We start from the raw sequence: 16,979 nt of genomic DNA on the forward strand, positions 1-16,979 counted from the left end.
TCTCAGGGAACTTGAAAAAGGGGGCTTGATTCAACATGAATATTTCTGACTAATTTTCCCTTCCAACAATGTATAGATGTTTTTTAAAACAAGAAAGTGATGATGTCTAGTTTAGTTGATTCTGTGAATCATCTTAGCTTATTAGAAAAAAATCTCTTAGGTTATTTAAAAAGTTAAGATATCTTTGTTGTTCTAGTGTCTACAGAGGACACTTTAGTTTTTCCAAATATTTTTCTCTACTTTCTCCCCCCCCCCCCCCCGGGTCTCCTCAGACCCCGCTATCAAGCTGTACTGTATAAAAACTTGTTTTCAAGGGCGCCTGGGAGGCTCAGTTGATTGAGCGCCTTCCTTTCGGCTCAGGTCATGATCTCGCGGTTTGTGGGTTCGAGCCTCGTGTTGGGCGGGCTGTGTGCTGACAGCTCAGAGCCTGGAGCCTGCTTGGGACTCTATGTCTCCCTCTTTCTCTCCCCCTCCTCCCCCAAACGCTGTCTGTCTCTCAAAAATAAACATTAAAAGACATGTTTTAAAAAAAACCTTGTTTTCATGGTGCCCCCATATGACTGCCTCAGTTCTCTTTTGTGATTCAAGTGATAGCAATCCATGCAGGGATCTCAGACAGAAAGGGGAAGGTAGGTATGGGGAGTGGCACGAACGGGCCACGTGTGGGCAATTTCTGAGGGCTCTGAGGAGTTTTTAGCCATCAGTCTGTACTATTCCAGGTATCAAGGCTGTTGCTCTTTGGATCCACTTGCGTCCAGCCTCCCAGGACCTTACGTCCTAATGTCATCTGTGTTTCCCTTTGATAAGGACTGGCTTCTGCTGTCCTTGCGTCTTCATGCTTCCCGCCCTTGGATTACAGGTTGCCTTCTCTCGGAACCCAGCCCCTTGCTGTTGTTCCGCATGCGTCCTCGAAGGCCTGGGGATCCTGAGGGGCACCCCAGTTTTGGGGCACACGGTTTCGGTGTTGGTATTATTCACAGCATATTGGTTTTTTGCTCTACTTTTCCCCTAAAAGGCCAGTGATTTGAGGTGGCTCTCGTGCTATCTCCTAGCTCAAAGTTAACGAAGATTAGAAAGAAGAGAAAAGAAAAAAAACACAAAACAAAAAACGTGCCCTTTTGCTAAGCTGATACTGTTCAGCCAAAGATCTAACAGGAAATGTGACGCTTTATCATTTGGCTGAAACTTTAAACAACAGTCAAAACTACGTACTTGATTGTAAAGCATAGCCAACGAAAGCGGTAACATAGCAAAGTCATAATATCAAACAGTTTCCAGGCACTCAACAGAGAAAACATTTTTTTATTCCTTCAAGTTAGAAAACGTTCTCGTTTTATGGAGAGAGCTTTGTTATCCTGACCCTCCTGAATGAATGTTTCACATTTTTTGAACCTTTGTCATGTGCAAACGTGCCAACAGGTAGACTTCTGTGTTTTGCATGATTAAATAGGGTAGCCGACGTTGGACCAAGAAAAACATAACTGGAAACTCAAAAGATGATGTCAGTGAGGGCATATGATAGTGCTGTCTCTTGCCATCTAAATCAGTTTTTTCTTTTAACACCTGGCAGATGTTCTCCCATGCTCTCAGTAGATGGATTTACCTGTTAGATGGGTCCCCCTTTTTTTTTCTCTAAAATCAGTGATACTCATTGACAAATACTTTGCGTCTATGTCTTATGTTTTTACTTCATTCATGGTGTCTTTTATGGACCGTTTTTTTCATTTCTTATTTTTGAAAATTGGCAAATTTACAGAAAGTTAAAAATAATAGTACAGTTACCACCATATAACCTTCACCTAGAATGGCTGGTTGCTAACATTGTGCCCCATTTGCTTTAAATTATATGATAGATTTTGGAGTTTAGCAAAATTGATGATTAAGCCTTAACTTTTTTTTTTTTTTTTTTAATGTTTATTTTTGAGACAGAGAGAGACAGAGTATGAACGGGGGAGGGTCAGAGAGAGAGGGAGACACAGAATCCGAAACAGGCTCCAGGCTCTGAGCTGTCAGCACAGAGCCCGACGCGGGGCTCGAACTCACGGACCGTGAGATCATGACCTGAGCCGAAGTAGGATGCTCAACCGACTGAGCCACCCAGGTGCCCCAAGTCTTAACTTTTTAATTTACAAAAATATCCAAGGTTATCTCAGCACTCTTTTTTGTAGCGTGACTGCATCTGATTTGCATTTAAATGGATAGGTTTTGAGAGATTTTTCTCCACAGTAGACATAAAGACTTTAGAGTCTCATTTCCCCAAGTCTCACATGAAAACTACCTACTGTGATACCTCAACTTTCTAGAATGGCTCTTGGTGAGATATGTCTGAACGTAACCCTATTGCTAGTGCCTGGTATAGGGATTATATAGAATTTGTTGTGACTCCCTTTTATAGATTTTAGCATGACTTTAATAAAATTTGTACTACTGAGACATGGGGTGCCTGGCTGACTCAGTCCACAGAGCACATGACTCTTGATCTCAGGGTTGTAAGTTCGAGCTCCATGTTGGGTGTAGAGATTACTCAACAATAAAATCTTATAAAATAAAATTCATACTACTGGGACGAGCAAGGTGAAAAATTAAAAAAAAAAAATGGTTTCAAAAGGAAGCAAAAACTCAAGTTCCTTGAGAAAGTTCTAGAAATTATTTAAGTTGTTCCCTATATGTCAGTTATTAAACACTGCTTTTACTGTCCTCTAGGGTCTTGTATAGGGAATGGTTAGGAATCATTCACAAAACATAAACTACAATTTTGAGATGGAAGGTTTATTGTAGTTAATGAAATACTGCATCAAGTTACTATATTTCTTAATAAGAACAAGAGTGGACAAGATCAGTTCTTTTATAGGCAGTACCTAGGCGCTTCTATAGTAAGCAACTGTTAAGCTTTACAAATGTGAAGTGTGGAGAAGGAAAACTATTTCCTCTACCTATGAAGGTTCTTCTAGCTGGTCTAAGAATCGAATTGACGCGAGACTGACTAACCAGAGAAAAGCAAACAAAGTTTAATAAATATCAGGTATACCTCTGCGTACATGGGAGACACCCAGGAAAACAGTAACTCCGTGGCAGAAACCATTACCCTAAACATCACCTTCAGCTAAAGACGAAAGGGGTTGGGGCTGGGGAGTCCGTTATAGGAGGCTACCAGAAAAAGCACAGCAAACTAGGCTAATGTTAGGCAAATTTAAGTCCATGCCTTTTCCATTGACAATAGTTTCAAGAGATTGAGAGTCATTGCCCTCTTGGTACTGAAGGAGATTTCCCTTCTATATGTAAATATCTCTTAAAAGGGCAACTTGCACTTGGTTTTCAGAGTTTCTCTTGTGTCTGTAGCTTCTTAAAAATTGCCAGCTTAAAATAATCAACATGCCAAAGGGGAAAGTTAGGGGGTGGCAAAATCTGCTCCCCTACAGAAGCAGTATTGTCTCTAAACATGGATTTGTGTTAGCCATCGAATATAATTCACTAACGTAAGTAGGGTTTCTTTCGTAGTTACTTAGGGGAGGAGGAAGCCATGTTTTAATTCACACGTAGGCCCAGTTAAACTGGACTTTTGTAGCTAGCTTAGAAAAATAAAAGTTATTTCTCATCATGTCAAATACAAAATAAATGCCACGCTGTGTTCATGGCAAAAGTGGCTACCATAGGTTGTAGTCTTTGACGGTGGGCATGACCGAATGCATTAGTAACGGGGCATACCACCATTAAAATTAGCCATTCAGAAATCAATCCGTGTCTCCACAGATTATTATCTTTCCCTTAGCTACCAGCACTTAAATTCAGTGGTCAACGTGGTACTTTGTAACCAACAAGTGTCGTGTGTGAGTAGTGATTAAAAAATATTAATTCTTGGGGCGCCTGGGTGGCTCAGTCAGTTAAGCGTCTTTGGCCCAGGTCATGATCACACAGTTTGTGAGTTCGAGCCCCGTGTCGGGCTCTGTGCTGACAGCTCAGAGCCTGGAGCCTGCTTCGGATTCTGTGTTTCCCTCTTTCTCTGCCCCTCCTCTACTTATGCTCTGTCCCTCTCTCAAAAACATTTAAAAAATTTTTTTAAATAATAATAAAATAAATAAAAACATTAATTCTCCAGTGGTGCTTGGGTGGCCCAGTCAGTTGAGTGTCCAACTCTTGTTTTTAGCTCAGGTGATGATAGGGTTGGTGGATGGAGCCCCTCAAGGGGCTCTGTGCTGATGGTGCAGAGCCTGCTTGGGATTCTCTGTCTCCCTCTCTCTGCCCCTCCCCTGCTTGCTCTTTCTCTCTTTCAAAAAAAAAACAACTTGAAAAAGTTAAAAAAAAATGAATTCTCTAGGCAGAAATATCTGAGAGGAAAAGGGTGTGGTAATGGTAGAAAATTTAACACATTATGCAAAAAGATTCAGATGCATCTGAATGGGTGGGGTGGGGTGGGGAGGGACGCCTGGGTGGCTCAGTCAGTTGAGCATCTGACTTCTGCTCAGGGGGTGATCTCACGGTTTGTGGGTTTGAGCCCCGCATCGGGCTCTGTGCTGACAGCTCAGAGCCTGGAGCCTGCTTCGGATTCTGTGTCTCCCTCTCTCTCTGTCCCCCCCCGCCCCCACTCACGCTCTGTCTCTCTGAAAAATAAACATTAAAAAAAATTTACAAGCCTGCTTGTCAAAAATTTAACTAATGTGTGCTTTCTTAACATTTTCAGGGATTGTCATCAGCATACTGATTTAATATTTTTTGATGCAATCGAAACTTAAAATGACTTATAACTATTGGGAAAGAAAAGACTGTTTTCATTACTGCAGATCATATGTTCGTCCAAATAGAAAGCCCAAAAAATCTTGTCTTAGGGTTTTTATAAAATTAACCAATATCCAGATATTCAAAAATTAAGTTTTTCTACATTCAAGCAAAAATTAAAAAAAGGTTTCACAATATAATGGGATTATGTATCATTCATCACAGCAACAGACTCAGAAAAATGTTCAAACTCAAGATGTGCGTGGGACAAAATAGACCTGTAGGGGGGAAAACTACATTGTGGTCCTAGATGATAAATATTTTAGACACGTCCCTTCCCAAACCAGTCCATCTGTTAAGTGGAAGTCCGATCACATTGTCAAAGGGTTGGTAAAATTGTTCTAAATTTTATCTTAAAGAAAACATATCCAAGAATAGCTAGGAATACTTTGAGAGAGGAAAGTAAAGAAGTCTTAAAATACTAAATATGAAGCCATGTTTTAAAACCAAAAAATTAAAAACGTATTACTAGTTTACATTTGAACTCTCAGACCAGTACAGTAATAAGCCAGAAATAGGTGTTAGCGGTTGTAAAATACTGCAAAGGAACTGAAACTGCTTAAAAGGATAAAGCTGAACAAAAATCAAAATGGCTGCACTAATGCTTCAGGGAAGCTCGATTTCAAAGTCACCTTTTTCCTCTCTTCTGCAAACGTCCTCTCCTCCCTTCTTAGCCTGTTGTTTCAGAAACCTGGTACCACCCTGAAGACGCCGTGGGGGAGGCTGGTGCCAGGTAAACAATTCCTGGCAAAACAGGTTAGATCCTGTATTTCCCTATAAACCCTCCCTAAGCCTTTCCTCCCCGCCAGCTTGCAGCCTGCGGTTCGGGAAGGCCAGATCCTGCTGCAGGCTCCTTTGCTTCGAAAAGCAACAAAGCTATTGTTTGTTCCTTTTTATCCCCAACTCTGTCCTGGAGTTATATTTGGGCTCTGAGGCCCAGAGGTCAGTTTTGAACAACACAACCGTCAGAACATAGGAAGGGAAGGGTACATATTGGTACATATTGGAGGACGTTAGGTTACAGTCTCAAACCCCAGATGGATTAAGGATAAAATAAACTAGAAGAACCTACCAGTGACTATCCGCAAGTGGTGGAATTTTCCAGACAAAACCAATGGGCAGATTCTTTAAGGAACAGATTACAGGTTTAACTAAAAGTATGTGTCTTCTGAATATGAGACAGCAGAAGGCAATCAGAATTGGAAAACTTGCTAACAAAATTTGGAAGAGGGAGGCTGTGGGGCGCTTGGGTGGCTCGGTCCGTTGAACATGTGACCCTTGATTTTGACTCAGGTCGTGATCCCAGGGTTGTGGAGTCGAGTGCTCCATACTGAACGTGAAGCTTCTGTGAGATTCTCTCTCTCTGTCTCTCTCCCTCCCTCTGTCCTTCTTCCCTGCTTGTGTGTGTGCTCGCTCTTTAAAAAAAAATGAGGGGCGCCTGGGTGGCGCAGTCGGTTAAGCGTCCGACTTCAGCCAGGTCACAATCTCGCGGTCCGTGAGTTCGAGCCCCGCGTCAGGCTCTGGGCTGATGGCTCAGAGCCTGGAGCCTGTTTCCAATTCTGTGTCTCCCTCTCTCTCTGCCCTTCCCCCGTTCATGCTGTGTCTCTCTCTGTCCCAAAAATAAATAAACGTTGAAAAAAAAATTAAAAAAATAAAATAAAATAAAATAAAATGGGAGGCTGAATACCTTAATATGGAAATAACTTCTGCTAATATTTTTTAAAACAGCCTTATTGGGATAGAAATTAGGGGTGCCTGGGTGACTCAGTCGGTTGAGCATCCGACTTTGGCTCAGGTCATGATCTCGCGGTCCATGAGTTCGAGCCCCGTGTTGGGCTCTGTGCTGACCACTCAGAGCCTGGAGCCTGCTTCGGATTCTGTGTCTCCCTCTCTTGGCCCCTTTCCCGCTCATGCTCTGTCTCTCTCTGTCTCTCAAAAAAATGAATAAACGTTAGAAGAAAAAAAAAAAAGAAAGAAATCATATACCATACAATTCACTCATTTGAAGTTTACAACTCGATGTTTTTTAATAGAACCGTCACAATCAGATTTAGAACATGTTCATCACCCCCAAAAGAAACGCTGTATCCTTCAGTGGTCTCTCCTCATTACTTCTCAACTCCCTTATACTAATAAATATTTTAAAAGCATTAAGATGCTAAGAGCAACTTAACAAAGGATGTTATAATTCATACAAGGTGAAGTAAGGGACATTCACATGGTGAATATGTAATCCTGAAATTCCATATAAATAATCCAAATTAAAACAATTTAATCTTTATATATACCTAATTTTTAAAAAAATGTTTTATTTATTTTTTGAGAGAGAGAGAGCACGCGTGTGGAAGAGTGAGGGAGGGGCAGAGAGAAAGGGAGACAGAGAATCCGAAGCAGGCTCTGCACTGACAGCAAAGAGCCTGATGTGGGGCTCGAACTCACAAACCGTGAGATGGGGACCTAAGCTGAAGTCAGATGCTTAACCGACTGAGCCACCCAGGTGCTCCTTACTTAGGGTTTTAATATTCACCCTCATACTTAGGAGGCTATGTTGAGAAACACATACTCATACCGCAGGGAAGAGTGTTAAAATCTAGGCAGAAAGCAGTTTTTGACCCCGTGAAAAGCCTTTAAAAACATTCAGGTTCTTTGATCAATCATTCACTTCTTTGAAAATATCCAAAGGGGATAGATAATAAGAGGTGAGAACCCACATTTAAGTGCAATGTTAGTCATATCCTTCTTTGTGATCATATATAAAAGTACATAAATCTCCCATGAGAGAGGAATAAATGTGTACTTTTTTTTTTTTTTTTTTTTTTTTTTTTTTACATTCATACGATGCGGTATTGTGGAATATTCTTACAGTGCCATGGCAAATTGCTCCAAGTTAAGGAAAGTGAACTGGAAGGCTCTATCCATGATCTCAATTATGCAAAAATAATGATCCTGAACACAAAGAAGCATTCAGAATTTCCCTGAAATATCACATCTTGATATGTTGAGAGCCATTCCTTCCAGCTCTATAAAATTGTTGCCTGCCAAATCTTCATTCGGAGCATTTTCCACATATGGTTTGCCTTAGGGAATCTCATCAAGAGTCCTCAGGCCCAGTGTTTATTGGGCGAGGGCGGAACCCTCCTTTCTCTCCATTTCTCTTTCACCCACAAATGCTTTTTGACTTAAGCGTTGATGCTTAGCTGTGTGTCCCGAGGCCTTATACTCCGGGTAACCCTAGTCGAGACTGCACCTGTATATGCCGGGTGGAGACAAACCTTTTGCAGAAGAATCATTTAACCAATCCTACAGGGCGCTGTCAGCCTGGCCTCAAGGTCCCAGGATGCCTCGATTGGCGCCGGTTCTGCCGGCAGCCCCTTAGAATGTATACGTGGAATTTTGGGATCTGATAGAGAAATGATCACGTAATCGTTTGCTGGGGGAGGATGGGCTACTTCCTGCAGCTGCGTAGCCGTGCAAAACAAACGTTGCCTTCAGCGGACGGCCTTGAAAATATTCCTACTCCCCGGGATTATCCGTCCGCACATCTGGCCAATCGTCGGAGCAACTTGGACGGACAGTATCGGTGCAGAAGGAGGAGCGGATTTAGCTCAATAGTTTATGTGTCTCAACCACCTTCAAGATGAGCTAAGAAACAGAAACCACCGCTTTAAAAAAAAAAAATCAGCAAACGTGTTTTGTTGTGGTTTTTGTAAAGGATTTATTTTGGCAAAACTCATCGCTAGCTTAAATGTTGCTGGACGTTTATAATTTGCTTTCTTTGTCATCGGACTTGTATGAGTAGACTTTCTGGCCCAGTCAGAATTCCTTCATTTAACTTGATGCAAAGGAGGAATTTTTTTTCTTTGGGGAAAGCTTTCCCTACTCGGCCACCCAAAGAGACATGCCCCTTGAAATATGTCCCTTAAAGCCTATTGAGCTAATAATGACAACAGCTAACCTTTGTCAAATGTCTCCTTACTGCATGTTCCAGGCAGCTATCACGTCCTTTTACTTCACGGCCACCTTGCGAGTGGATGCTACTCTTAGCTCAGTTGACAAAGCGGAGAAGGCAGTATATGAATCTGTAACAAACGGCGTCTTAAAAAGAAGCTTTTCTCTGATCTGTGTTACCATCTCAATTTTCCATCTTCTTCCCCAGACCCTGCCCTGCTTCGAGTGCAGTGCTTCTGGCTTTAAACATGCAAACACTGGGGCGCCTGGGTGGCGCAGTCGGTTAAGCGTCCGACTTCAGCCAGGTCACGATCTCGCGGTCCGTGAGTTCGAGCCCCGCGTCGGGCTCTGGGCGGATGGCTCAGAGCCTGGAGCCTGTTTCCGATTCTGTGTGTCTCCCTCTCTCTCTGCCCCTCCCCCGGTTCATGCTCTGTCTCTCTCTGTCCCCAAAATAAATAAATGTTGAAAAAAAAAAATTTAAACATGCAAACACACTGAGGGATCAAAGGCGGAAACAAGAAGAATGAATTCTTGAGTCTTGAGTCTTGCTGAATCACCCCCCGAGAGCGTGTGGAGAGAGGAGAGAAAGAGCCAAAAAGCAGGAAGTGTGGTGAACATCCATCCACTGAGGGCCTCGCCAAGGAGGAGAGGCGGGTGAGAAATCCCGAGTCAAAATAGTCTCAGAGGTAGGAAAGCCAGAGAAAGGAATCTGGAAGCCACAAAAGGGGATCGTTTCAAGAAGTGCTGTCAGCCTTAAAACACTCGAAGGCATAGGAGGTTTGAGAGGGAAAGGTGTGGGGACAGAATACATATGGCCGTCGTGAGTCTCCAATTTCCAGGGACGGAGTCCATAGAAGTATACTTTCCTGCAGTCAACCATTGCTTCTCCAGCTCGTGTAATAACACCACACACACCAAAAGGGGGTGGCCTCGGGCACTGTGAGGACCCAGAAGCCTGTTCGGCTAAGCCTGGAAGGCCTGTAGGGCTGGCTTTTGTGTTGCTGAGGGAATTCTGCACGCTTAGGTTTGGCTACGGAATGTGAGGGAAGGAGGTACCAGCTTCAAAGACCAGAGAGGGCTGTTGGGGGCAGGGTGGTGGGTGGGCCAGCAGCCCAGGGAGAAGCACTTGAGGGCAAGGGGAGGTTGTCGAGGGAGTCTTACCCTCTCTTGATCTCAGGTGACCGGCCATCCCGATTTGCCCAGGACCGAGAGGGCTCTCAGGACCCTGGACCTGGAATGCCAAAACCAGGACGAGCTGGTTATCAAACCTGTGTCTTTCCCTCCGGATCTTCAGGAACACCTCCATCAGTGCCTTGAGAGTGGAACTTGTATTTTCTAGGTATTGGCGCTTCAGAAACTGGCTCGTAGGCAAGAACAGAGAAGGAAGGGGGAGGACGGGTGGCGCAAGTAGGAGAGAATTTAAAAGGAGCCGGAGCAGGGGCGCCTGGGTGGCGCAGTCGGTTAAGCGTCCGACTTCAGCCAGGTCACGATCTCGCGGTCCGTGAGTTCGAGCCCCGCGTCAGGCTCTGGGCTGATGGCTCAGAGCCTGGAGCCTGTTTCCGATTCTGTGTCTCCCTCTCTCTCTCTGCCCCTCCCCCGTTCATGCTCTGTCTCTCTCTGTCCCAAAAATAAATAAACGTTGAAAAAAAAAAAAAATTTAAAAAGGAGCCGGAGCAGGAATACGGCGCGGGAGTGGATCCCCTCACGCGAGCTGAGAGGCCGACCCAAACTCCCACCTCTGAAGGGGTCTTTGTGGGCAGGTTTGTGGATGGGTAGAAATCAGAATAAGCCCAACAGAGCTGGTTCCAACTATGACATGTCAGTGCCTATACTGAGTTACACCAAGGCAAACTTTGCAGGTCCTACTGGAAAATCTTTCGACAAGGTACCCAGTTACCGATGCCCCAGCCTGACAGGCAGACCTGAGTCACCCTCTCTCCCCCAGCGGGTCACCAAAATCTCTCTTCCCAGGGCCAGGGGTTAAGTGGTGGCCTCTTGATTTCAGCTCAGGTCATGATCTCTCAGTTCGTGGAATGAAGTCCCATGTTGGGCTCTCCACTGACAGTGTAGAGCCTGCTTGGGATTCTCTCTCTCTCTCTCTCTCTCTCTGCCCCTCCCTGACTCATGTTCTCTCTTGGTCAAAATAAATAAATAAACTTAAAAAAAAAATGCAGAGTTGATTGCTCACTACATTAATGGAGAGCCTCATCTCCAGGTTCTTTCTTGGTAGCATCTCTGTGGGAGGACAGCCAAGCAGGGCTGTTTATGAAATCAAAAATTCTGGTTAAGTTGGGTCTGATGATGCGGGGATCTTGGATAATGACAGCAATAAAATAGTGTAGGAGGGGAAGAAACAGCAAAGGCGAGGATTTTGAGGCAAAAAGTTCAGACGGTCTTGGGTACAAACCGTCAGGTGACATTTTTTGTTTTTGTTTTTGTTTTTTAATTTATTTTTTAATTTTTTTTTCAACGTTTATTTATTTTTGGGACAGAGAGAGACAGAGCATGAACGGGGGAGGGGCAGAGAGAGAGGGAGACACAGAATCGGAAACAGGCTCCAGGCTCTGAGCCATCAGCCCAGAGCCCGACGCGGGGCTCGAACTCATGGACCGCGAGATCGTGACCTGAGCTGAAGTCGGACGCTTAACCGACTGCGCCACCCAGGCGCCCCAACGTTTTTTATTTATTGCAGAATCGATGGTTCTTTGAGGATGTTCTGGAGTGAAAAATGAAGTTATCTGCAACTCTTGCCTTCCAGGGCAAGAATTTTCTAGAATAGTAATGTTATGTTGGCGAAGAACAGTAAACTGTGTGGGTGTAGATGGTTTTGCCTCTCACCTCCTTACCCTACCCCTCACTGTTCCCATCCCGTAATAGCAACAACAGCAAAAGTAACAGTGACAATAAGTTTTGGAAATGCTGAAGAAAGCAGCTATAGACATCTGTGTGCAGGTTTCCACGTGGACATTTTTCTTTTTTGTAAACACCAAGGAGCACAATTGCTGGGTTGTATGGTAAGTTATGTTTAGCCATGTAAGAAACCTCCAAACCGTCTTCTGAAATGGCTGTACCATTGTCCCGTTCCCGCCAGCAGCGAGTGAGAGTTCCTGTTGCTTCCTATCCTCACCAGCATTTAGTGCTGTCAGCGTTCTGGGTTTTGGCCATTTTTATCAGTGTGTAGTGACATGTCATTGTTTTAATTTATATGATGATATATGATGCAGAGCATTTTTTAAATATGCTGGTTTCCCATCTGTATATCTTTTTCGGTGAGGTGTCTGTTCGGGTTTCTTGCCCATTTTTAAAATTGGGCTGTTGGGGGGCGCCTGGATGGCGCAGTCGGTTAAGCGTCCGACTTCAGCCAGGTCATGATCTCGCGGTCCGTGAGTTCGAGCCCCGCGTCAGGCTCTGGGCTGACGGCTCAGAGCCTGGAGCCTGTTTCCGATTCTGTGTCTCCCTCTCTCTCTGCCCCTCCCCCGTTCATGCTCTGTCTCTCTCTGTCCCAAAAATAAATAAACGTTGAAAAAAATAAATAAAAAAAAAATTAAAAAAAAAAATAAATAAAATTGGGCTGTTGGGTTTTTTTTTTTTTTTATTGACTTTTTAAAATGTTTATTTATTTTTGAGAGAGGGAGAGAGAGAGACAGAGTGCAAGCAGGGGAGGGGTAGAGAGAGAGGGAGACACAGAATCCGAAGCAGGCTCCAGGCTCCGAGCTGTCAGCGCAGAGCCTGACACGGGGCTCGAACTCACACAAATCGCGAGATCATGACCTGAGCTGAAGTCAGACGCTTCACCGACTGAGCCACCCAGGTGCCCCTTAAAAGTTCTTTGTATATTTTGGATAGCAGTTCTTTATCAGATATGTCTTTTGGAGATATTTTTTCTCAGACTATAATGGTACCTTTTTTTTTTTAATAGGAAAATGCATGTTAAAATGTTAAGTTAATGGCTGATATTGCTCCTGGGGAGCAATACTATATACTTCTATATACTTCTTCATTTTCGTATTTGTAGGCCTAGCACAGAGCATGGTACACAATATATGCTCATTAAGGGGCGCCTGGGGTCTCAGTTGGTTAATCATCCAACTCTTGATTTCAGCTCTGGTGCTGATTTCATGGTTCGTGAGTTTGAGCCCGGAGTCAGGCTCTGCGCTCACAGGGTGGAGCCTGTTTTGAGATTCTTTATCTCTCTCTCTCTGCCCCTCCCCTGCTTTTTCTCTCTCTCAAAATGAATACACTTAAAAAAAAAAAAAAAAAAAAGATGCTCCTTAAATATGTGGTCAATGAATAAAAATTAATTAACTTACTCCTGATTAACCTTCTTAAGGAAAAAAAAAATCTCCTTTTAGATATATATTTCCCTCTCAGATCGACAGAAATCATAACAGTAGAAGGGAAAACGTGTAAATATACCCACAACCATCTAACATAAATTCAGCTCGTCTCTATTCTCACTGTAATACAAAACCTTACTGAAAACGAAATGCTGGACGTGAATTAAAGCCTTCTGTCATTTCCCCCGCCCCCCACCCCCTTGCCTACAAATATTTCTGTTCAGGAAATTTGATCTCTCGGAATCTGGTGTTCTTTTCTCACTGCCTAAGCATGTGACTGACGTAACTGGAGAGTGGGTCCAATCCAGCCCGTGCGGTCAGAGAGTTTGGGTATCTGGTGGGTTGAGGTTCCTCTCTGTTCACTAGAGGAGAGCCAGTGGGGGGAGGTGGGGACAGTGCAAGCTCGTGGGTCCCTGGATGGGATGCCTTTTGTCCCAAGCCATGTATAGAAACTCCACAAAGGGGGTCAGGGTACAGCTGTTTCCTATGAAGCCGGCTGTACTTTGCGTGTGGTGTAAACAAGGAAATAGGGATGGGTAATAAAAATAGGGAAGGTGTGTGTGTGTAATAACTCGGGGGTGGGGGTGGGGACGCCCGGCTGTCTCAGTCAGTAGGGCATGCGACGCTTGGTCTCAGGGTTGTGCGTTTGAGCCCCACATTGGGTCTAGAGATGACTTTCAAAAAAAAAAAAAAAAAAAAAGACAAACCTCGGGGGAAAACAAATTTAGAGAATACATGCATTCTTGGCTTAAGACTAACAGCAACAAACCAGTGGGACAGGAGAGAGGAAAGCGTTCCCTAGAATCTTCCCACATTACTATTGCATGCGGTGGGGAATGACATGATTGTCCTGTTGTGTCATTTCAACCGCGGGCTCTGACGGGAGTGGAGTGCCGGACAAGAGCCATTGCTTACCGTGACTGTTACATCCATTCAAGGGGGTTTTCCTCAACCTGGCCACTATTAACATTTTGGGCCAGTTAATTCTCTGTTCTAGGGGTAGAGCCTTCCCTGTGCACTGTAGGATATTTAACAGCCTTGCTGGCCCCTACGCATTGCATGCCAGTAACACCCTCCCCTCCCCTCCAGTTGTGACAACCAAAGATCCTTCCAGATATTGCTAAATGTCCTCTGGGGGTGGGGTGGGCAAAATCATCCCTGCTTGAGAACCACGGATGTATGGGAAGAATTCCATTTCCATCATCACGCCGGGGCAGAGTACCTACTGTGTGCAAATTCCTACCGAGTAGGAATGAGATTTACCCCGGTGGACAAAATAATCACGGTTGTGGCCAATATGCAGCTTTAAATCTGAGGGGTGTCAAGATAAATGGATGGATGTAAGATGTCTCAGTAGGTAGATGTTATTTCTCTTGGGAATGCTCCAGTATTTAGAAATATTCATCATCCAAACTGCTTCCTTTCTACAGGAGGTAGAAGCAATCCGTGTGTGAGGGCAGACCAGATGGTCCACCATGAGATCCTAATAACCAAGAAAAGGAAATGATACCAACTGATACCTAGATGGAATATGATAGGCTTTTGGAAACATGTGGACATGAGTTATATAAATGACCCCCCAATACGACACTGCTTCAGAAGCAAGTGCAAAGGTTGACAAAAATACAGATGTCTTGGGGGCGCCTGGCTGGCTCAGTCGGTGAAGCAGGCGACTCTTGATCTCAGGGTTGTGAGTTCGAGCCCCACGTCAGGTGTAGAGATTACTTAAACTAATAAAATCTTGGGGGTGGCTCAGTCCGTTGAGCATCTGACTTCGGCTCAGGTCACGATCTCATGGTTCGTGGGTTCGAGCCCCACATCGGGCTCTCTGCTGTCAGCATGGAGCCTGCTTCGGATCCTCTGTCCCCCCTTCTCTCTCTGTCCCTCCCCCACTTGTGCTCTCTCAAAAATCAATAAACATTAAAAAAGAGAGAGAGAAATAAATTAATTGAATTAAAATAAATAAAATAAAATAAAATAAAACAAAATAAAATAAAATAAAATAAAATAAAATAAAATCTTATGAAAAAATACAGATGTCTGGGCCACGCCTTATGTTTCAAAACCAATGAGGATAAACCAGGTGCAGTCGATTCTTGGTCTTCGTGGTACTCGAATTCTAGAAAGTCACTGCAAACACAAAATGAACAAATACTGAACTATTGTCACCCGGGGAATCGCGGGGTTAGGTTCCCCAGAAACTCTGGTTACAACGTGCTTGTCAACCAGCCGTGTGCGTCTTTTCAAGTTTGTTTGCTGACTGCTTGTAAAACACGCCAGTCTAAGCAGCATTGAATATCTGCTCGCCACAATCCCCCCCGTCCTGTAAAATACTTAGCAGATATTTAAAAACTCTTTTGAAGCCTCGTGATCTGCAGAAGCAGCCTCCCCTGCGAGCTGGATGCGTCTCAGGCCCACGGTCTTCTGAAAGGGGGGACGCAGCCAGCACTTGTCCAGAAAGGCTTGGCGTTTCTTGACCCCAGATAACATGACCGCAAATCGCCTTGGCTTTCAGCCTCACAGTAATGCCGCCCACTGTGTGCTTTTTTTCCTTTTTTTTTTTTTGGTCATCTCACGAATCTACAAATTTAGCCTTTGTTCCCTTTTTTCCAAGGCTCCAACGTGCACACCAAGTGGGCCTTTCAGCGCTTTCTGGAGCAGCCTCACACAGTTCGGCAAAGTTGCGCCTCCTTTCCTGGATGTGTGAGGTTGGTGATTCACTAACATTGAACTCTCGGCCGACAGCACCAAAGCTCACGCCTAAACAAAACTTCTCCGGCACATGTGTTTTCTCTGTGAGGCTCATCCCCGATTTCTCACGCTTGGGATCAGTAGACAGCGTTTCAGCAGTGCGCTGGGGGCCGTCTTAAATGACGAAAGCACCAGGAAAAAGCACAGAAAAGCACAAAAATGCAAAACAGGTGGCGTTCAATCCACTGTGAAAAGGGACACTTGTTTACAGTAGGGGAGCCGACCCGGAAGACGGGCATGGCCTGGCTCCACCTCAGCTGGGAATGTGCGCATCGAGTCATTCAGATTTTCTTTGCTCCTCTGCACATGCCGATGAATGCTCGCAAAAGTGCCGCGAGTAATGATTTTGGAGTTAACGAATAGATTCAGTGAGTATGCAAATTTGCCAATATGGAATTCGTGAATATTGAGGATCAATGGGATCTGTATTGTTACCAAGCTCCCAAAGGTACTGTGGTACACAGCCAAGTTGACAGGACTCTGAATTAAATACTTGGTGAACGTGAAATAGTGCTTCTGTTTGGTACCTCACAGGATAAAATTTTCTGAAGTGACCCTACCCTGTGACATTCAGGTGCACTGTTCTGCCCCAACTAAAAACATCAAAAAAAAAAAATTTTTTTAGTGTTTATTTTTGAGAGAGGGAGACAGAGCACGAGCGGTGGGGGGGGGGGCAGGGAGAAGAGGGAAACGCTGAATCCAAAGCAGGCTCCAGGCTCTGAGCCATCAGCACAGAGCCCGATGCAGGGCTGGAACCCGCCAACTGTGAGATCATGACCTGAGCCGAAGTCGGACACTCCACCCAGGCGCCCCTAAAAACATTTTTAAAGCTATGCCTATGCCTTATGCCACACCCATCTGTGGCTGTTATCATTTGTTAACATTTTTTTGGAGAAATCATTGTTATTCTTTCAACCACAAACAGAGGGATCTTTAAAATATTCTTCTATGTGATGGGAGTCTACGAACATTAGGTGACCACTGCAGAATTAAGATAGGAAAGAAAGCTCAGCTAAGTCTTTCATTCGTGGAAAAAGCCAACTAAGCCTAACAGGACAAAGACCAGTGTGTGATGAATATTTCTCTCTGTATTTGGTACTTAGGAGAAATGAAAACCTATGGTGGGGTTTTTTTCTCTTTAAGTTGAAAAGAAACAATCAAAAAATTCCT

This window comes from Leopardus geoffroyi, chromosome D4 (assembly GCF_018350155.1).
Source record: "Leopardus geoffroyi isolate Oge1 chromosome D4, O.geoffroyi_Oge1_pat1.0, whole genome shotgun sequence".
NCBI lineage: Eukaryota > Metazoa > Chordata > Mammalia > Carnivora > Felidae > Leopardus > Leopardus geoffroyi.